The sequence below is a fragment of the Electrona antarctica genome (genome assembly GCF_951216825.1).
Source record: "Electrona antarctica genome assembly, chromosome: 23".
In the NCBI taxonomy this organism is placed as follows: domain Eukaryota; kingdom Metazoa; phylum Chordata; class Actinopteri; order Myctophiformes; family Myctophidae; genus Electrona; species Electrona antarctica.
Window position 1 is genome coordinate 31,283,679 of NC_136804.1, and position 23,452 is coordinate 31,307,130.

Below are 23,452 nucleotides of genomic sequence, written 5' to 3' on the forward strand. Positions count from 1 at the left end.
ACTAAATAAAGAATTTTCCTGGGAGCTACAATTCAGTGTGCGGACATCCCTTCCTTTTTCATTGTACGTATATTTTTGACCAGCACCTGTAGAATTTCTGGAGATGTGCGTGCTTCCTGTCGGATCTGACCCCCTGGAACTCCCTCAAGGACTCCCTCAAGGACCCCACCTCTGTGAACCGTGGCCCTAGATAACGTCTATCTCCCTCATTAACCCTATACCGATGGGCTGGGGCCTATATGTGTGCACGGAAAATGCTGTGAGCCCTGAAAACGATATTTATAGACCAACCACCGAGAACTAATATGTGCCCAAAATACCAACATAGCCGATGGTAGCAGGTGGCAAGACACATGAGAGTGGTTTTGTTTACTATTTGTGTGCGTGTGTGTGTGTGGGGGGGGGCATGCATTCTTTATAGTGGCGGTTAAGTGTTCAGATGAGGAGACCACGCAAAGTCCTCTTGAAGATCTAAGGCCTCGACCGTTCATACTGCAGTCACATCCAGTCAAATCTGATTCAAATCCCATTTTATTTTTCTGAAATCCCATCCATTAGCCTGACCGTTCACACTGCATTTGCAACAAGTGGCCAGATCGGATCTGTCACAGATCTGTGTGTTCAGACTGGCAGCCAAATCCAGCCTGAATCAGATCTGTGTGTTCAGACTGGCAGCCAAATCCAGCCTGAATCGGATCTGTGTGTTCAGACTGGCAGCCAAATCCAGCCTGAATCAGATCTGTGTGTGTTCAGACTGGCAGCCAAATCCAGCCTGAATCAGATCTGTGTGTTCAGACTGGCAGCCAAATCCAGCCTGAATCAGATCTGTGCCACGTCCAGATTGGAATCTGATTTGTTTAGATATAGGTCTAAACACAAACAAGCCTCATGGAATCAAAATTGTATTTATTTTTGGGGGTTACTTACTTACTTAATCCTCTTCGTCCCAGGTGGGACATAAGGCCTTAACGATCTTCTTCCATCGGGACCTGTCTTGTGCTGCATGTTGTGCCTCCATCGCCCCATGTCAGGTTCATCTCCTTCAGCTCAGCTGCCACAGTTCGGCGCCAGGTTGTTTTAGGCCGACCTTTTTTTCCTTTTCCCTACAGGGGTCCATCCTAGAGCTTTTTGGGGGTGGTTAGATCAGATTACTGCGTTCAGACTTCAGAGACGGATCTCCTGAAGTCAGATTTGAAACCACTCTCTGAATGTGGCTCAATTAAGCCGCATTTGTAAAAATTGGATTCCATGTGACTTGTTTGTGTTTGGACTTATTTTGATGTATCAGTTAACTTTAGACTGATTCAGGCTGGATTTGGCTGCCTGTAAGTGGGGCCTAAATGTAACTTTTCAAAAAGAGGAGCAAGTATTATGTAACATAACACACAACCTGATCTATTTCTTTGGATCATAATTTATTGGACAATCCCAACATTGTACATAATGCTTGAATGTGATTAAATAAGTTATCAAAGCCCTTTACGTTGTAGTAATGTTAAATATGATGTTTTACTTTGCGCATTTTTGAAACACACGCTAACTTCTAACTTTGGCAGCCTGTCCAAAATATTTCCTCTAAATGAACTGAGAGGGTTCCACTTCTGAAGGCCTCTGTCTTTGAAACGGAACAATTCGACACTTTTAAGATCGAAAAGAATGGAGTCTTTCAGAACGCAAATAGTGGAAAGCAAGCCCCCCCCCCTCCCTCCCCCCCCCCCCCCCCCCCTCACATTGGGGCTCATTGTCAGTGTTATTGGCTGCAATGGGGAAAAAAGTGAAATATTCACTTGAGAACATTTGCGATGTAGGCTATAATGAAACCATAGACAAAAGACCTGCTAGTACAATTCACTTCACTTTGGATCTGTGGTTGAACGCGAGGGAAATTGCAGACATTGTGTGTGTGTGTGTGTGTGTGTGTGTGTGTGTGTGTGTGTGTGTGTGTGTGTGTGTGTGTGTGTGTGTGTGTGTGTGTGTGTGTGTGTGTGTGTGTGTGTGTGTGTGTGTGTGTGTGTGTGTGTGTGTGTGTGTGTGTGTGTGTGTGTGTGTGTGTGTGTGTGTGTGTGTGTGTGTGTGTGTGTGTGCCGGTGCGTGTGCGTGTGTGCGCGCGCGCGGCCTCACGGATCTCGTGAGAATGTGTGGAATGTCGAACCGCTACAGAGTGATGTCACAAAGACAATGAAGAAATGTTCTCCTGAAGAAAAAAAAAGTGCTATGGTGGATGTTGTTTATCTTGGAGCCGGATTGCTGTACAGTTTATACTGTGTACAGTGGAATGTTCTAAAATGAGATAGAGCGTGTGTGCGCGTGTGTCCCATAATCCTTTGCACCTGCTTTGTTGGGAAATGTTTGCTGTCGTGACGGTGCAGTAAATCCCTCCACATACAGTATATTATCTGTTTTTGAAATTGCTCAGACCTTGATTTATAAACCAATGATGTACAGTTGGGTGCCACCGATATTGTCCCTTATCATTTGACCCATTTAGGCCTGACTTCAACATTTTAAAAAATCCAGTTTTCTGAAATAAATATTTTCACGATTTTTCAAAAATAGCAGACCTACAAGCTCGTAGCGCGCCACTCAGTGGCGCGCTATGAGCTTGTAGATCTGCTATTTTTCAATAGCTAAATTATAACAATGTTTAAAACACCAAAAGGGGTTCCTGCCCAAAATGGGTTAACTGTCCTTTTGCGCAGATCACGCAAACCTCAGCAAAAAGAAAAGGACAATATCGATGGCCTCCAACTGTATACAAACGGTCCCCAAATCTAATCTAGTAGAATAGAATAGACCCCAGTCCTTTGGGGGTTTTTTTTGTCACATTATACGTAGTGTATAATGTGAACGACCAGCTCAGTGGCCTTGTGGTTAGAGTGTCCGCCCTGAAACTGGGAGGTTGGGGGTTCGATCCCCGGCCGGGTCATATACCAAAGACTGTACAAATGGGACCCAATGCCTCCCTGCTTGGCACTCAGCATCAATGGGTTGGATTGGGGGTCAAATCAACTAATGATTCCCGATCTCGGCGTACGCTGCGGCTCACCGTTCCAAGAGATGGGTCAAATGCGGAGAACAAATTTCACTGCGGTAACGTCTGTGACTAATCGTACGACTTTGAATACTTTGTTTACTGCACATACTGTAGGTGAAATTCGTCCTCTGCATTTTACCCATCCTATTTTACCCATCCTATTTTACCCATCCTAATAGGTGAGCAGCCATTCTACGGTGCTTGGGGAGCGAGTCTTGTTCAGGGACACACATTGACACATTGCTGGCCTGGCCTGGAATCGCACCTGCGACAACCAACCAGAAAAACTCACCCGTGGCTCCAGACTTGTGTGGCAGGTTAAAACTAACCCGTGGCAGGTTTGGGTTTTGGGTATAGGGCATACATGGGCATCTGGTGGCCCACATGCGGCCCCCACCATCACTTAATGTTATCGTCTTTTTTTTTAAGTCCAATGCATTTGTATTTAGTTCATAAAGTTAACATAACTATAACAAAATGCAGTTGAAATTAAATAAAAAAGGTTACTTTTCAGGATTCCAATTAAAAAATAGCAAAAACGTATTCAGGATTTCAATTCAAATATAACAAAAATAGCCGACGCGTTTTGAGCTTGTAGACCGGCTATTTTTGCTACGACAGTAATATGCAATGCGGCCCATCTGGAGTGAGTGTGGAAATATAGAGAGTATGCACAGGCATGATTTTCCCATCAGGACACGCCCCCCTCATCTAGAGTGGCAAAACATTGAGCAGCATGGAGTGTTGGAGTTTGGAAGCGCTCGTTGGAAATCACTCAACCGTCCTGCGTACCACCTGTTTCTAAATGTCACATAATGCAGGAGGCAGCAAAATGTTGCTGAAAACAAGCACTACCAAAAAAATAATCAAATGCAGGATATTTCTTGACAGAAAGTAGCTCATAACGTTTCTATGGTGGATTTTTATGAAACAAAAACTTTTCAGATAGAAAGAGGATAATTCAAGCTTTTCATAAAGCTGCAATGTTGGTGAGTTTAACATTGTTTAATGCAATCAGACAGGACTTTTCTGTTTGGATGAATGGCCTGTCAAGGCCAGAAAGTAGTTTTTTGCCACTCAGTGGGCGTTCCCGCATAACTTCCAGGTACGATGATCATGTCACATGCATACCCTCTATTGTGGCCCTCTCCATCGTCAAAGTTTCCCAGCCCTGGTCTGACTAATGCCTGCCGTACTGTTAGTACTGTATGTTAGACCAAACACATGCCCGCCCTGAACATTGAACAATGAACAATAATTCTAACTGAGTCAAGAAGCATGCCATGCAGTTGACTGTGTTTCTATCAGTCGGCACAGCACCGTTGGCCTGAGCAGACCTTTCAGCACAGCACCGTTGGCCTGAGCAGACCTTTCTCAAGAAAAATACAAGGTCTCAGAACGGTGTGCTGAAAGACTTCCAGTGACGCTGAACACTGCACAGTTCCTGGGACTCCTCCTGCCATTTCCTCTCTGAACTTTTCTGCAAAGGAATTTGAACCTCTTTTCTTCCCTGGATTCAGGACCAACATCTGAGGGTTTAATTATGATCATTGTCTGTTGAATTACAAACGTCTCTTCAACACACAAGTGGGCCTTCTTAAAAGAACACAAATAAATCTGAACCGGCTGAAGTGGTGGTGCTGTGCTGTGCTGTACTGTACTGTGCTGTGCTGTGCTGTGCTGTACTGTACTGTACTGTACTGTACTGTACTGTACTGTACTGTACTGTACTGTACTGTACTGTACTGTACATGAAACAAATCTAAAATGATTGATAATGAGACTACAGTGCATAATACTATGTAACGATAGGCAGCATAAATCGATTCAAACTGGTGGCATTTTAAATCGTGATTATGTTGCAATTTGAATGTCGGGGAAAAAAAAAATCTTTTAAAAAGAAATCATGAAAAAATGTATCGTGAACCTAGTATCGTGATTCGAATCGTATCGTGGGTTTAGTGAATCAATAACAGGCCGGCATTATACAGTGACGTTATGGAGAATTAATGAACAAAATGAGGAAGAATTGAGAGAGGAAAAAGACGATTGAAGGAAGTGCTGAGACAGAGAGAAGAGATAAAGACTGGAAGCACCAGCGTTACTATAATTCATATTGATTACTGATTAAGCCACAGTATATAACCAAGTTTATAAAATTCCACACAAGCTCGTACAAAAGAGCCATCGATTAAAGGCCGAATGGGAGTCTGAGATAAAGCATCGAGCGTGGCTCGATACAAACCTAATCTCGTTCAGGCCGTCTCAAGGACGGTCACTTCATACGTAAGGCCTTTCACCCGGAGGTCAAGAGAGCAACGGTGACGAATGATTATTCAGGCTATTGTTTTTGGCAATAATCCAATATAATGTGACAATAGAATTCAAGAGTGTAATGTGTGTGTGTGCGTGTTCGTGTGCGTGTGTGGCTGTGCGCTGGGCTTACAGTGAAGAACAGATTCAGGCGAAGGTCAGGTCTGGCATTTAGAGGGTCACGTTTAGGTGCTGGCTCGGAGTTATGCCCGCTTTATAATTAGTTGTGCACCGAAAATAGTAGATTCACAAGCTCACAACCTGTCACGGCGCGACATGTTGTGGACTTGTAGGTCGACTATCTTTGGTGCGAAACACAGGCACGCAATTATACAGTATAACTTGGGCTTTAAGGTTAGTATAAAAATACTTTATAGCTGTGTGTGTGTGTGTGTGTGTGTGTGTGTGTGTGTGTGTGTGTGTGTGTGTGTGTGTGTGTGTGTGTGTGTGTGTGTGTGTGTGTGTGTGTGTGTGTGTGTGTGTGTGTGTGTGTGTGTGTGTGTGTGTGTGTGTGTGTGTGTGTGTGTGTGTGTGTGTGTGTGCCTGCCTGCCTGCCTGTGTGTGCGCGCGCGCCTGTGTGTGCGCGCGCCTGTGTGTGCGCATCAGCTGTCACACCACCGATATGCAGTGATATGACATGCGGTGTCACTGATCCCAGATCAGCTGTCACACCACCGATATGCAGTGATATGACATGAGGGGCTGTATTTTGCGTGTCTTAAGTACCAGGTCTTATTACTTAACTTAAGACCTGGAGGCGTGGTCAATGCTCTTTGGCCACTCAGAATAACCAAATGGCATTGATCACGCCTCCAGGTCTTAAGTTAAGTAATAAGACCTGGTACTTAAGACACGCAAAATACAGCCCGAGGTGTCACTGATCCCAGATCAGCTGTCAGTCACAGTGGTGGAAAGTAACTACGTACATTTACTTAGTACTGTATACTTAAATGCATCAAGATGTGTTTCACCATGTTAATGATTTTTTTCAGACATCCAGTTCTAGGAAACACAGAATGGGGGGACCTTTTTATTATTTCCGCTTATTATAACAGCTCTAAGGTATATTAATGACATAGTAAAATGTTGAAAACGAGTGGAATGCCCCTGTAAATACAATTTTGAGGTATTTCTACTTTACTTGCAGTATGTAAAAGTTTCAGTACTTTTACTTCTACTAAAGTTATTTGGCAACTTACTAGTTACTTTGATGATTATTAGTATACATTAAACACTTCAACCCTGTATACATTTAATTCGGCCATTTGAAAATAGCCGATCTACAAGCTCACAATGCGTCTTTGAAAATAGCCAATATTACAAGCTCACAATGCGTTGTGTCGCGATGCATTGCGCGCTTGTAGATCTGCTATTTTAAAAATATTTTTATACATTTGAAAACTTGAAATGGGACATTCCACATAATGAGTACTTTGGTTCATTTTGATGCCGATACTTAATACTTTTGTACTTTTAATACTCAAGTAAAGTTTGAATTCTGGACTTTTACTTTACATTGCAGTATTAGTACTTTTACTTAATCCATTGAGACCTGGAACGCATCCATGTCACGTTAGCATTTAACCACATTAACCATTAACCCCTTTGTGTTTTAAACATTATGTTATAATTTAGCTATTGAAAAATAGCAGATCTACAAGCTCATAGCGCGCCACCGAGTGGCGCGCTATGAACTTGTAGGTCTGCTATTTTTGAAAAATCGTTAAAATGTGCCTCAAATCTTTCCGAAAATTGTCATGATTTAGAAAACTTTTTTTTTTAAATTTCGACGTCAGGCCTGAATGGGTTAAAACATGTGAGTAGCCTACTTTTTCCACCACTGCAATTTAGCAGAGGATTATAGCTTAAAGATACGCTCCGTGATTCTGATATGAGATATCATGAGACATATAGAATGATTCTGATATGAGATATCATGAGACATATAGAATGATTCTGATATGAGATATCATGAGACGTATAGAATGATTCTGATATGAGATATCATGAGACGTATAGAATGATTCTGATATGAGATATCATGAGACATATAGAATGATTCTGATATGAGATATCATGAGACTTATAGAATGATTCTGATATGAGATATCATGAGACTTATAGAATGATTCTGATATGAGATATCATGAGACTTATAGAATGATTCTGATAGGAGATATCATGAGACATATAGAATGATTCTGATATGAGATATCATGAGACATATAGAATGAGATATCATGAGACGTATAGAATGATTCTGATATGAGATATCATGAGACGTATAGAATGATTCTGATATGAGATATCATGAGACATATAGAATGATTCTGATATGAGATATCATGAGACGTATAGAATGATTCTGATATGAGATATCATGAGACGTATAGAATGATTCTGATATGAGATATCATGAGACGTATAGAATGATTCTGATATGAGATATCATGAGACATATAGAATGATTCTGATAGGAGATATCATGAGACATATAGAATGATTCTGATATGAGATATCATGAGACATATAGAATGATTCTGATATGAGATATCATGAGACATATAGAATGATTCTGATAGGAGATATCATGAGACATATAGAATGATTCTGATATGAGATATCATGAGACATATAGAATGATTCTGATAGGAGATATCATGAGACATATAGAATGATTCTGATATGAGATATCATGAGACATATAGAATGATTCTGATATGAGATATCATGAGACATATAGAATGATTCTGATAGGAGATATCATGAGACATATAGAATGATTCTGATATGAGATATCATGAGACATATAGAATGATTCTGATATGAGATATCATGAGACATATAGAATGATTCTGATAGGAGATATCATGAGACATATAGAATGATTCTGATATGAGATATCATGAGACATATAGAATGATTCTGATATGAGATATCATGAGACATATAGAATGATTCTGATATGAGATATCATGAGACATATAGAATGATTCTGATATGAGATATCATGAGACATATAGAATGATTCTGATATGAGATATCATGAGACTTATAGAATGATTCTGATATGAGATATCATGAGACGTATAGAATGATTCTGATATGAGATATCATGAGACATATAGAATGATTCTGATATGAGATATCATGAGACATATAGAATGATATGAGATATCATGAGACATATAGAATGATATGAGATATCATGAGACATATAGAATGATTCTGATATGAGATATCATGAGACATATAGAATGATTCTGATATGAGATATCATGAGACATATAGAATGATTCTGATATGAGATATCATGAGACGTATAGAATGATTCTGATATGAGATATCATCAGACTTATAGAATGATTCTGATATGAGATATCATGAGACATATAGAATGATTCTGATATGAGATATCATGAGACGTATAGAATGATTCTGATATGAGATATCATGAGACTTATAGAATGATTCTGATATGAGATATCATGAGACGTATAGAATGATTCTGATATGAGATATCATGAGACATATAGAATGATTCTGATATGAGATATCATGAGACATATAGAATGATATGAGATATCATGAGACATATAGAATGATATGAGATATCATGAGACATATAGAATGATTCTGATATGAGATATCATGAGACATATAGAATGATTCTGATATGAGATATCATGAGACTTATAGAATGATTCTGATATGAGATATCATGAGACATATAGAATGATTCTGATATGAGATATCATGAGACATATAGAATGATATGAGATATCATGAGACATATAGAATGATATGAGATATCATGAGACATATAGAATGATTCTGATATGAGATATCATGAGACATATAGAATGATTCTGATATGAGATATCATGAGACATATAGAATGATTCTGATATGAGATATCATGAGACATATAGAATGATTCTGATATGAGATATCATGAGACATATAGAATGATTCTGATATGAGATATCATGAGACATATAGAATGATTCTGATATGAGATATCATGAGACATATAGAATGATTCTGATATGAGATATCATGAGACGTATAGAATGATTCTGATATGAGATATCATGAGACATATAGAATGATTCTGATATGAGATATCATGAGACATATAGAATGATATGAGATATCATGAGACATATAGAATGATATGAGATATCATGAGACATATAGAATGATTCTGATATGAGATATCATGAGACATATAGAATGATTCTGATATGAGATATCATGAGACATATAGAATGATATGAGATATCATGAGACATATAGAATGATATGAGATATCATGAGACATATAGAATGATATGAGATATCATGAGACATATAGAATGATATGAGATATCATGAGACATATAGAATGATATGAGATATCATGAGACATATAGAATGATTCTGATATGAGATATCATGAGACATATAGAATGCAGTTTATTGATGCCAGAGAGGAAATGTAGGGTTGTTGTTTCTGCAACAGAATACTCTTTAGAAACAAAGATACAAGAGGAGATAGAGAAATACAATAAAATGATAAGAATCCAATTCAGGTAAAATCGCTAAAAGTGAAGATAACAGCATCTATTGAGCCTATAGTTCGACGTTGTAAGCTAAAAAGTTATATTAAAAAATGTACAAAAAAAGGTACAGATAGACTTGTTTTGAGCTGAGACAGCAAAGTTCATAGACATATAAACGCCCTTTCCGGCTCTGGAGCGTATGTGCTCAAGGGAGGGCAAAAATTTCCCAAGATTCCTTGCGAAGCCCCGCGGAAGCATGAGCGTGCGTCACAGAGCCGCATGTTCGGGTCTGTAAGTCCCAGAAAAGATGCGGCGTACTTCCTCCTTCCCCAGTGTAAATTCTTCCGCCCCTCCTTCAACACACATCGCTCCATCGATCTATGGTTTTGGTTGTTACTTGGCAATGGCGCCCACCCACATATGCCCCATTCGGTGTGCCGGGGCAACGGAGTGCACACATTGGTTAGACACACTAACAGTCCGGCAGGCATTAGTCCGACACAACACAGACATGCGTGGCCGGTTACAACTCACCCGTGTTGCGGGTTAAAACTAACCCATGGTGGCCTGGGCCGTGGCTCAGCGGTCCAGGCACCTTGGCTGGTAATCCAGTCTGGCAGTGTGCCGCGGGTTCGACTCCCGATCCCGACGGCCTTTACTTCATGTCTTCCCCCCCATTTCCATTTCCCCATTTCCTGTCAGCCTACTCACTATCTGTCCCGCCATAAAACATATAAAATAAAGGCTAAAGCCACAAAAAAAAACATTAAAAAAAAAAGAAAGAAACTCACCCATGGCTCCCGACATGCGTGGCAGGTTAAACCTAACCCGTGGCTTCCTGTGAGGTTGGGTTTAGGGTTGGGTTTTGGGTAGGGTGTCGGACTCATGCCTGTCGGACTGTCTGTTTGCACATCGGATGCAACTACAAGCTCACAACACGTAGTGCATGAGTTGATATGGCAATAGCTATTTTCACTATATATTTTTTGATTGATTTACAGACGGAACAGACAGAGATTTCACAGATTTTGTGTAGGATTATCGATTATTATTAATAATAATAAAGTAAATTGATTTGTTTGTTTCGCCTACAGCGTGTTGACGGTTGGACTACAGATTGAGTCTTTAGGTAAATCCAAGACTTTTGAGCAATCACATCAACATGCTGTGCTGCCTCTAAATCCTAGAAACAGCTGTCACACATCCCCGTCACCCACACACGCTCTTCAGGAAGATTTAAATCAACTGGGCTTTTATTTATTTACACCCTATAAAGAGCTGAACCAAATGTTCAGACTGTGGAATACATTGTATTCAGTTCCAAGGCTAAGATATCCACCAACATTGGGAGGACATGCTCTCACAAAAATGATTGCTGCTGAGATGAAGCAGAAACAGAAACGGCATGAGTTTTCTTAAGACCGCCGATCGCACTGTCACAAATAAAACGAGCATTTCAGGTGGTGCACACGTAGGGTGTGGGCTCGGTGGTGGACAGGCTATCTCCTTTCTCTGCAATCTTTTAGGTTTTTGGACACAGAGAGACGTCACCGACACATGACGTCACGTGCCTATACTGCCTATAGCAGATATGAAAACAAGGATAAGAACAGAATGAACAGAGCATGCATATGGTATCATCGTGCACAGACAGACAGACAGACAGACAGACAGACAGATAGACAGACGTTCGTCTCTCTGCACAGTTGATGGTCATCGTATCATGGCTATCATTATGCTCCTTATGTTTCACCACTCGGTCAAGCAGATAAGGTCATAAGTCATGACAGTTAAGGCCTATTCGTACTCTTTTTAGGTGATAAGGTGGTTAGTAAAAACAGAGATGTGTTGGCGTGTAGCGATGTGTTTGGGTTGAGCGTTGAGTGGCTTATCACCATGGCATGACCGTGACGTCATGTTGTAGTTTTTGGTGGTCACCTTACCACCTAAAACTGGAGTATGAATAGGCCTTATACCTTCCCACCACTATAAGATTCATGGAAGCCTGCTAGAAGTGTGCTTCTGTTTATGGAGCGAGCAGGGAGGGGACTGAGGAGAGAGAAAGCGAAGCCATCCGTATGTTTGTGCCTCATCAGCAGCAGCATGTCCAGCTGTCTTGATTAATGTTGTCAGACATGAGTGTTGAGGGGAATTTAAATTGACCACAGCATACACTCACTCACACGGACTCACCTACCCACATATCCAAACGCAGACACACGCACGCACACACACACACACACACACACACACACACACACACACACACGCACGCACGCGCGCGCAGCGCGCGCATGCATGCATGCATGCATGCACGCATATCTGTCCAAATTAGCTACTTGTGATGCTAGAGAGAAGTTCCATTTGAACCTGAACCCACACTCACTCAATCAGTCACTCACTCAAAAGGACACGCATGCACAAACCCTGACCGTCACAGACAGTCACCTGATGCAAATGTACAGCAGCTACTGTAGCACATGCACAGAGAAGAGAGCTGTGTCACTAATACAGAGAGGGTCTGCTTGAAGACGTGTGACACACCCTTCAGGAGACATTTATACTGGAGGTCATATGCGCACGCACGCACGCATGCACACACACGCACGTGCGCGCGCACACACACACACACACGTGCGCGCACGCACAAAAACGGCATCAATAGCTGAGAGAGTCTGAGACCTCGGTCAATACATTCTGTCAAAATGAATTTGAACTTCAGTTCAGATAAAACGTTGAATTTGTCCGACTCACCATATGACATCTAACACTATACAATATACGAAGCTGTCTGTCTAATGCACTTGTGTGTATGACCTCTGAAGTTTGTCCTATAGTCCTATACTGTTTCACTGATTCACACATACTGACTGAGCTTGTTTGCTGTTGCTATGGAAACCGAGGTGTCAGTCAGGACTTTACGACGTGGATATGGTATAACAAAAGAGGAATAAAACAAAAGGAACAGCTGTCATTTGTGTCCGGGTAGCTCAGTCGGTAGAGCTCCCGCCTTTGGACCACAAGGTCATGGGTTCGATCCCGGGCACCGCCAACTCAGCGTATATGAGTAGCACGGCTTGGTGCAGCAAGTCGTGCGGGAAGTACTGGGAGCTGATGGTAGGTGTGGCGCTCTACCTCAGCAATCCATCTCCCAGGGGTCTAGCCCATTGTAAGGGGGACAGACTCCTGCATGTTACCGGCTGATACCGACAATTAGCCACTCCAATAAGCCACTTCTAACAGCTGCAATAATTATTGGATGTGTTTAATTAGAGTATGAGTTAAGACTAACAGTGCTAGAGCCCACAACAACGACTGAGGATTGAATGGCAGCCAGTCAGAGATTGGGAGATATAAATCAGTGGTTATCAAACTTTTTTTATTTCAAGGACCTCCATTATAACTCTCAGAGTTACAGACCACCTGAGGGTCAGCGGAGCCCCACTCTGATTACCACTGATATAACTAACCTGAAGATCATATGCTTTACGATATGCTCAACATTCTATATAATCAATTCATCTTTAAAAATTCCTCCAACTAATTATACCGTATGTGGCTACCGCTACATCCTATTTTTTTGGCTAAAATCCGATAGTGTATTTTAGGTAAATATAAGACCACATGTGCTATGGGAGTATCATTTGGAACAGCTACATGCATCATTGCATCTTCACGTCGCTGGCTTCCATTGACAATGAATGATAGACTGTATCTTTGTATCGTCATGTCGCTGGTTTCCATTGGCGATGAATGGTAGACTGCATCTTTGCGTCTGCCCTCTGCCTGTGTGAACGCAGCATTACTGCAGGACATTTGCATGCAGGCCAATACACACATGTAAACAAAGCCAGCCAGTAGGTGGGGGAAACAGTCAGTCAGGACTTTACAACATGGATAGGGTACAACAAAAGAAGAAGAATACAAAAGGAACAGCTCAATTACCCTTTCATATATCAAGGCCCACTATTTATTCTGCATTTCAGCCAGGGACCACCATCTCACACCTGTCAGACCCAAAACTAAAGAATATGTATTTAGTCCAAAGTTCCATGCTGTATTGATGTGGAACCATAGGCGAGACAACAGGCAAACAGTTCTTCTACATTCTCTTATTGTGTAGACTTCTTGTGAATTTAGTAATGCAGATGTTTAACAATAATTTATAAGTTAAAGATCTATAATGGTCAATTTGGTTACCAACTCTCCATTTAGCTGGGACCACCTGGAACCCCCTCAGGACCACCTGGAACCCCCTCAATGACCACTGGTTGAGAACCACTGATCTACAGTATAATCGGTGTATGTGCCTCAGCCTCTGCCTATCAGCTCACTGCTTCACGTTACGGCGTTCAGAGTATGGGTTTTATGCCGTTCAGACTATGGGTTTTATTATGGGTAAGTCTCCCATAGAGGCAGCCTAGAGACAAGGCAGCAAATCATGGAAAAATTGGATGTGTTTAAGTAGAGAATAAACTTTCTTGAAACTTAATTGTAAATGCCTAACTATAGTAAATAGCAAAACAATGTAAAACAAATTGATTTCCGCCGGGCAACAATGTTTAATAAAATAAAAAAAAATGTGATAAGCAATCAAATGAATCCAGTCATTAATTCAGAGTTTGAAATGGAGTGGAGTGACTCCAAACTAATTAGTAGTACAGTACAGATACTAAAAACATTTAGCCTACTTACAGTCAGTACTATGTCAATTCTGTCACCAGTGATGAGTACAATTTTGAGGTATTTGTAGTCTCTTTGCTTGAGTATTTCCAATGTTCTATACTTTTACAATCTTCTACTCACTACATCTCATGAGGCAAATATTGTACTTTTACTCCACTGCAATTTATTTGAAAATTCAGCCCCAGCAGATCTACAAGCTCACAATGCTTGATTGATTGATTGTATATATTAACAGTTTGCAGAATTACAGTACATTTCAAGCACAACTCAATACAAAAACTGTTAACTGTGAGTGGACGACCCAATAAAGAATTACACTTGTTTACAAGGGGGTCCACCTTGTTCAATTCATCAAAACATTTAGAGACGTACAAATATACACTTCTATTTTTAGCCAAAGAACAGATCAGGAATTCATCATAAAGGAGGTAAAAAGGGAAAAGAAACATATACAGTGAGGGGAGATTCACATGTCTTAATGACTGTTGGTAGGGCGTTCCAGGGCGAAAATAATTTAGTCCCTTGTTTGTGCCGAATCTGGGTTGCACATGGTTTGTCTGAGGTCTGATTCGTTCAGGGCCAATTATAACCGCATCGCAACAACACCAGAGGGATCTGGTGTTGTGGGTGTGGACTTCGTTGACATTAAGGAAGTATTTAGACAGCTACATGGGTATCTTGGTGTATCGAATCTTGTGGACCAGACCCATTGCAAGATGCTGTACTCTGTCTGTCGTCAACCCTAAGCCATTCCAGCCTGTCAAAGTGGGCAGGGGTGAGGTGGGTTCAGGGAGTGAGGCCAATTAGTAACCTGACCAGTTTGTTTTGGGAAGTCTGGAGCCTTGTTTTAAGGGCCTTCGAGGTGCTGTGGTACCAAGAGGTGCATGCATAGTCGAAGAAACCTTGTACGAGGGCTCCTGTTACTTAGGGTCTTCAAGGTGTTTTTGTCGACCAGTGAGGAGATCCTATAGGAATCTTGTTCTTTGGTTGACTTTTTTTTATTACGTTGGTGGCCATTTTATCACCGGAAAGATTTGCCTTCAGGATGGATCCTAGGTAGGTAATTTCATCTTTTCGTGTGTGCATTGCAACTTGCAATGCGACACATTGTGAGCTTAGATCTGTTATGTATGTTTTTTAGTAATACATTTGAAAACTAGTAGAAATGGCCATGATACATTTTGATTCTGCATATTGTGTACTTTTACTTTTGATACTTTAAGTACATTTTGAAGCCAAGTGTAATTTTACTCATATGCCTACTTTTTGAATTCCGGAATACTTGGAGTATTTCCACATGGCAGTACTTTTAGCCTACTTATAAGTAAATCATGTGAGTACTTGTTTTCTTAGTGACCAACACCAACCATGCACTTATAAATGCCATCATGGTGACTGAGGCATCAAATCTCCATCATGTCACTCACTGACTCATGTGTGTGTGTGTGTGTGTGTGTGTGTGTGAGTGGTGCGCGCGCTGTGGTGGTGGCGCGTCCGTGCGTGCGTGCGTGTGGTGCTGTAGTGCTAGCGGCCAGTGCATTGCAGCTTTAAACCGGTCCATAATGCCTTGCGGTGTGTCCCACTTCTGCTCTAGTGTAATTTACAAGGCAAGAGAGGGGAACTGTGTGTGTGTGTGGGGTGTGTGTGCGCGCGCGCGTGCGTGAGATGATGATGATGTGAGTCAGTCAGTCAGAGAGGAGGAGATTGAAGCAACAACACGCACGCTACGACAGTACGCCGGAGCAGCACGGGCTGTGTGTGTGTCATGTGTGTGTGTGCTCCCCATGTCGGATGTCCAGTGAGTGACCGTTACGTTACCGTTAACTGCCTGCGTGTGTTTACAGACACGCGTGAATGAACGCAACGCACCGCACCGCACCGCAAACTTTGATCGCCGGTGGTCGGACAGCTAGCCTGGGGGAATCGAGTCTGAGGTCTGATTCGTTCAGGCCAATTATAACCGCATCGCAACAACACCAAAACAACATACTATAGTTAAGTGGTGGTTGTGGACGGTACACCCACCTTAACATGCTCGCCAAGGAAGGAAGAAGAAGTGTTGGATTTGGAATTCATTCTTCTCCTGTCGGGACGACGAATTCTTCCCAACAAGACTGCGACAGACTGAGCGAGGCTGCTGCTGGGCTGGGACAGAAGCACTGAGAGAGAGAGAGCGAGCTTCATTCAGCAGAGGTACAGTACTGTTTTATTAGCCTACTGCTAGGGTTTTTTATTTTTTTAATGCGGTGAATTTAAAGCCTGCACTGTTACTGTACCGTACGGATCAGTGACTTAGTTATATTATGCGTCAGTCAGTCAGTCAGCTGTGTGTATGTGAATTCAACCCAAGTAGCGGCAACAACAACAACAACGTGTTTAGAATGCCACAGTGAGTGTCATACTGGGTGGAATGGAATGGGAACCGTTATTTAATTTTAGCCTAGGCTACTTTATTCAACGTTTACTGTCAAGACAGGATGGGGGGGGGGGGGTCTGTGTTGACCATTCAGTGCAAACTTTTTCATTTCAAAGACCAGTTTGGTATGTATTGATTAGGACCCCCACATGACAATACTCTGAGAATGGGCAAATCCATTTGCACAGTCTTGGAGTTAGAGACCCATACTGGTCCATTTGGTTCCTGACTATCAACCATTTTAAGTGGGGGACCCCCCTGGCTAGAAGTGGGCCCCACTTTGAGAACCACTACTCCACTAGTGTGTAGAGACAACATCACAGATTGCTCAAGAGTTGCATAACTTTTTTTTGTTTTCTTTTTTTGTGACCAACTTAGTTTTCTCATATATAGGAGTGGCCTGCACTGTCCGTCCGTCTGTCCTCTACTACCAAACTCACTCCTATGAATCTGCAGTTCAATCTGATTAAAACATAGCCCCATATGTGCCCTCTCCCTTTCGCTCATTCTGTAGCTCCGGAGCTACAGGATGAGCGTAGGGAGAGGGCACATATGGGGCTAATTAAAACAGTGGTTTTCAACCCTTTTTCATATCAAAGGTCTGTTGTTTATTCAGCATTTGAGCCACGGCCCACCATTTGATGACATTTTATTTAGCCTCTCAGACCCAAGACTTTGAATGTTTTTGTTGTCATTGGAATATTCTGTCCACAATTCCATGCTGTATTGATGTTGGTACCATTAGGAGAGATAACAGGCAAACGTTGATCAAAAACAACAATTCTTCTACATTCTCTTATTGTGTAGACCTCTTGGTGTCTAGATGTTTAACATTAATTGAAGAGATAAAGATCTAATAAGGGTCCATTTGGTTACCAACCCTTCATCACTTAGCTGGCGACCACCTGGGACTGGTTGAAAACCACTGGATGACTTTTGATTTTCATTACATGTGTTAAGTAAATGGAAACAAATCAATCTAAGACACATTTTTGTATGCGTCTGGTTTATATTAAGGCAAAGTTGCCTCCGTCACCCAACAATGGCTCGTTACAATCTGTCTGGAAATGGAAACAATCAGTGACAACTTAAGATGGGAAGTAATCACGTACTTTGAGCAGATTGTCAAAGTACTAAAGTGGTAAAGATGAATAATTAATTAGCCTAACCGTAAGCTCTGCGAAGTGGTGTTTGTGAAGTGATGAGTTGTGAATCATACAGTTACAGCTAGACTGTAATCTCTGTGATGTGGTGTCTGTGAAGTCATGTACCATATTTATACTAGCTCTGTTTTTAACCTCACTCTACTACGCTATTAGCTCTGAGAAGAGGTTCTGTGTCAGGGTATCCCTGCGTCGGTAGAACAGGGGTTGACCCCGTCCAAAAACAGTGGCGAAAACCCTTTTCTCAGTATCGTTTCCAAAAAGTAAAGGTATTCCTGGCTAGCTACAGATGATAAACTTAGGACAGGCACGTTAGACAGGGCGGGTGAAACAACTGTTTAAATCAGGCTTAAATTGTCCAGTCAACCCCCGTCCGCATGACGCATGTGCAGTACTGCTTCCGTAAGACTGCATTGTATGGGAAAACATGGTACTGGCTGACTTCATAAGCTTTTTAAGCGGACCTTGTTTCACCCCTGCCTAAATATGTTAAGTGGCTGGCTGTCTTTAAGTTTATTATCTGTAGCTAGCCAGGAATACCTTCTTTACTTTTTGGAAACGATAGTACGAAAGCGGTTTTCGCTACTGTTTTTGGACGGCTCGCTGCTGCTCGACCTCCCGTTCTATACCGATGCAGGGATATCCTCCTGACACGGAACCTCTTCTCTGAGCTAAGAGAGTGAGGTTCCAAACGGAGCTATATGAATCATACAGTTACAGCTTGACTGTAATCTGTGATGTGGTGTCTGGGAAGTCATGTGTCATACAGTAACAGTAACAGTACTGTAGCTAGAGTGAAAATAAGTACAAACTTACTGTATGAGCTACATGTGCAACTTGTAGTGTTGATTTTGACAGCACATTTTGATTTGGGTTTAGTCATATAAAGGGTATGCGGGTGACATCATCATCAAACCCGGAAGTTATGCAGGAATGTCTACTGACTGGCAAAAAACTACTTTCTGGCCTTGACAACCCATGCATCCAAACAGAAAAGTCCTATCTGATTGCATTAAACAACGTTAAACAATGTTAAACTCACTTTGCATGTTTCTTTGCCACTCGATTTGCCACTCAATGTGCCATTCACTTTAAGCATGCGCATACCCTCTATTGACTCAAGTCTTTTGAATAAAATTGAGTTTAGTTTTAGTTATATTTTAGTCATCAGAAACTAAAATGCATTTTGGCGGGCCTTGGTAGCGACTCGTAATGCCTGATTTTACACCTGGTCGCATGCTGAAAATAGCAGATCTACAAGCTCTGCAAACACGTTGCTCAACGCCACACTTACTACAGTAGATCTGCTATTTTCAGAGTGACCCACCTGACCAGAGTGACCTGAGTCACCCTTCGGTGGTGTTAGGCGCTCTTACTCACTGAGCCACCGAGCCCCTCTATCATATTCCACAACAAACTCAACTCACCCTCCGCCCACCCAATCACCCTGATCACCCAAATGTCACCCTGACCACCCCACAGTCACCTCACAGTCACCCTGACCACCTCACAGTCACCCTGGCCACCCCACAGTCACCTCACAGTCACCCTGACCACCTCACAGTCACCCTGGCCACCCCACAGTCACCTCACAGTCACCCTGACCACCTCACAGTCACCCTGGCCACCCCACAGTCACCTCACAGTCACCCTGATCACCCAAATGTCACCCTGGTCACCTCACAGTCACCCCACAGTCACCCTGACCACCCCACAGTCACCCTGACCACCCCACAGTCACCCTGGCCACCTCACAGTCACCCTGGTCACCTCACAGTCACCCTGGCCACCCCACAGTCACCCTGGCCACCTCACAGTCACCCTGGTCACCTCACAGTCACCCTGGTCACCTCACAGTCACCCTGGTCACCTCACAGTCACCCTGGCCACCTCACAGTCACCCTGGCCACCTCACAGTCACCCCGGCCACCCCACAGTCTCTGACTAGAGCCAAAAAGCCCATACTGATGGCCAGATGTTTCGCCTCCGACGACGAGACAGATTTCGTAGCGTCCGACACCACCAATCACTTATTATTTGACAGGTTATTTAATGAACACATTTAAAGGGCAACATTTACTAATAAATCAAATTATGACAACACATTGATTAGTTCAAGCTTAACGAGCTCGCGATGTGTTGCAAGCACTGCAAGCTCATGACAAGTTACATCACAATCTTGTAGTTAGATCTGCTATTTGTTCATGCTATTTGTACATTCTAAAAGGTAACAAATAAGGACACATCGTCATGAAAAAATGTCAAATATGGACCCATAGATCTATCGGACTCTTACTTTGACTAACTGGTTCTTGTATCGATTAGTTGGTGATGAGAGTTGAAGCTCTTTTACTGCTTGCCTTCACATCTAAGATGGGCGAGAAGCGACCTCGCCCCAACGGGCGAGGGTGACGAGGTCTCGTGCACGCATCCGCCTGGGTGAGGGCAGGGCGAGTGCTGGCGCTTTGGCATGGGGATCAACATACGGAATGAATTCTGTACTGGCCATATATGGAGCGTGTCTTGAGTGTACAGGGTTTGATGAGGTCAGATAAACATATGGAATGTCAGAACAGGTCAGCTCCATATATGGAGATCTAAGGGTGGCAGCGGGGTCAGTGTCTTGAATGTAAAGGGTTTGATGAGGTCTGGCCATATATGGAGCGTGTCTCGAGTGTACAGGGTTTGATGAGGTCAGATCAACATATGGAATGTCAGAACAGGTCAGCTCCATATATGGAGATCTAAGGGTGGCAGCGTCTTGAATGTAAAGGGTTTGATGAGGTCTGGCCATATATGGAGCGTGTCTCGAGTGTACAGCGTTTGATGAGGTCAGATCAACATATGGAATGTCAGAACAGGTCAGCTCCATATATAGAGATCTAAGGGTGGCAGCGGGGGCAGTGTCTTGAGTGTACAGGGTTTGATGAGGACCCAAGTAAGGCCTTAATGATTTTTTTCAGACCTACAGTTCTAGGAAACACAGAATGGGGGGACTTTTTTATTATGTCCACACAACAACTCTTAAGGTATATTATTAATGACATAGTAAAATGTTGAAAATGAGTGGAATTCCCCTTTAAGTTAACATTGAATTGAATTGATAAATTGGGGTCCCAGAGATAGAAATGCCATTGGGGGTCCGCAGCCTAATGCATGTCAAACTGGAGGCCCTTGAAATTGTATAACCGTTGAGAATCACTGCTCGAACCGTAAAGATCTTCTCTTACAGTATGGTGGCACTGGCGTCCTTGGCATATCTTTTCAAAATGTGGGTCCGCGGGGCAAATAAGTGTTCATTTGGGGGTCCTTGACATGAAAAGGTTCGAGAACCACTGCTATACTGCATTGGGTTTAGCAAACAATCTGCTTTGAATGGATCCTCCTGCCTGCCTTAGTTACACCCCAAACTCTTTAAGCCCAGCTATATCATATTCCACTTTGTGGAATATGATATAGCTGGGCTATTATATAATAGCCTATAATAGCTCAGATATTCCCAGTTGTGTATGAAGGCACGCGTTGTTTAACGACCCATGGTTTATTGTACAGTGACCCTCGCCGAAGCAGCGGGGGAAAAACATTTGATGTCCTTTGGATGTGTAAATGGTGTCTGTCTCCCCCACTCCTGGTGGCCATGCAGCTCTATAAGCCCTGCCGAGTCTTACAGGGTTAAAAGCTTAAAGGCAAGCTGATTACTACTTCTAACTTTTGAGACTGCAGCAGCGGCCGGCCGGCCGGCCGGGCCTGCCTGCCTGCCTGCCGGGCTACACTGGCTGCTTGCCAGCCAGGGCAATATACTTTGCTTGGCCGGCCACCCTCCTCCTCCATAGGGCATGAAGTGTCATATAGGACAAGTGGAAAATTGAATTCCTCAAAGCTTAAATTAGTTGACGCAAATTGAATGTTGGCCTGAATATCAGTTACTGTATAATATCGCCGTTGAGTGCCGGGTGTGACACTGTCATCATGCAACTGTGACTGAGAATAGAGAATAGGCTTCATTGTTTTTCGTCTCGTGTTGGTCCAACTTCCAAGGAACCCTTATTTTTGACATTTCGGCCCAATTGCAAATTAGTTCACATCTTGGTAACAAACGGTGGTCACGGGGTAAAGTTCTGGTGACGTAGATAATGGTTTTAAGGAGGCCAACATTATGTGTTCTAACTTCTGTTCTGCAAAGAATGAGGTCAACAACTCAACACTGCCAGAACCAGCTAGGTAGGGGTTCCGTTTCCTGCACAGTAGCTCAATGGGTAGAGCGTGATGACACACACACACACACACACACACACACACACACACACACACACACACACACACACACACACACACACACACACACACACACACACACACACACACACACACACACACACCTGTTAGTCAAAGCTTGTCATGCCAGTGCTGCAGACAGTTTTTGTATGCTACTGTACGTTTCTATGTTTGTGCACAATGTAATACATATTTCATGTGCATTTCCGACATTGCTCTCTACATTGTTTTACATTTCTTTTCCTTTTTTAACCCATTTAGACCTACCATCGATTCTACAAATATCTTCTAAATCCTGAAAATGTTTCTTTGTCAGTGGTTCTCAAACTATTTCATGTCAAGGACCCCCCGAATTATCTGTATTTAAAATACATGTACATAATTTAAAATATGTAGTTCCAGGGACCCCCCAGAAGCAAAGATTTGAGTTAAAAACGTTCACTCTGAAAGAATATATATTCAAAGATTTGCGCCACATTTTCGTGATTTAAAAAAAATAGCAGACCTACAAGCTTTAGCGCGGCACTTGGTGCTGCGCTATGAGCTTGTAGATCTGCTATTTTTCAATAGCTAAAGTATAACATAAATGCTTGAAACACCAAAAGGGGTTCCTGCCCAAAAGAGCTTGGCACTATAACAACATGCCATGGTGAGCAGTTCTTCTTTCCATCTAAAACACTTTTGTTTTCATGGTTGGTGTAATTATCGTGGGGCCGTTTTGTGTCTTGTTTCGTGTTTGATGAAACCTCAAACGATTCTTCTATGAACTGGGTTTCTTAACTTTCTTCTGGCTCTGTTATAGACGAGGCCTATAGCTGCCCTGTGGTGCTGTTCAGTTTAATTTGTCCTTGGAGGTTTTCTATTCGGCTTATTTCTGCCTGAAGTAAGCCCAGCCTGCAGCAACATCAGGCCACTTGCTTAAAGGTATATTCAGTGATTACACTTAATTCAAATATCACGTGATAATCCTCCCTACTATAGAGTGTTCTGACCATTATAAGGAGTTCCTCCCTGTCCCCAG

The 23,452-nt window shown here is 42.4% G+C and overlaps 1 protein-coding gene across 2 annotated transcripts in view; it reads left to right on the plus strand.

Moving 5' to 3' along the window:
• The first annotated feature begins 16,112 nt into the window (after nucleotides 1-16,112).
• rassf8b (Ras association domain family member 8b) overlaps nucleotides 16,113-23,452 on the plus strand; it is a 58,858-nt gene continuing 51,518 nt past the window's right edge. For both annotated transcript variants that reach the window (XM_079494106.1, XM_079494107.1), the window contains exon 1: nucleotides 16,113-16,770. The gene's annotated coding sequence lies outside the window, so the exon portion shown is untranslated. The remainder of the gene's footprint in view (nucleotides 16,771-23,452) is intronic.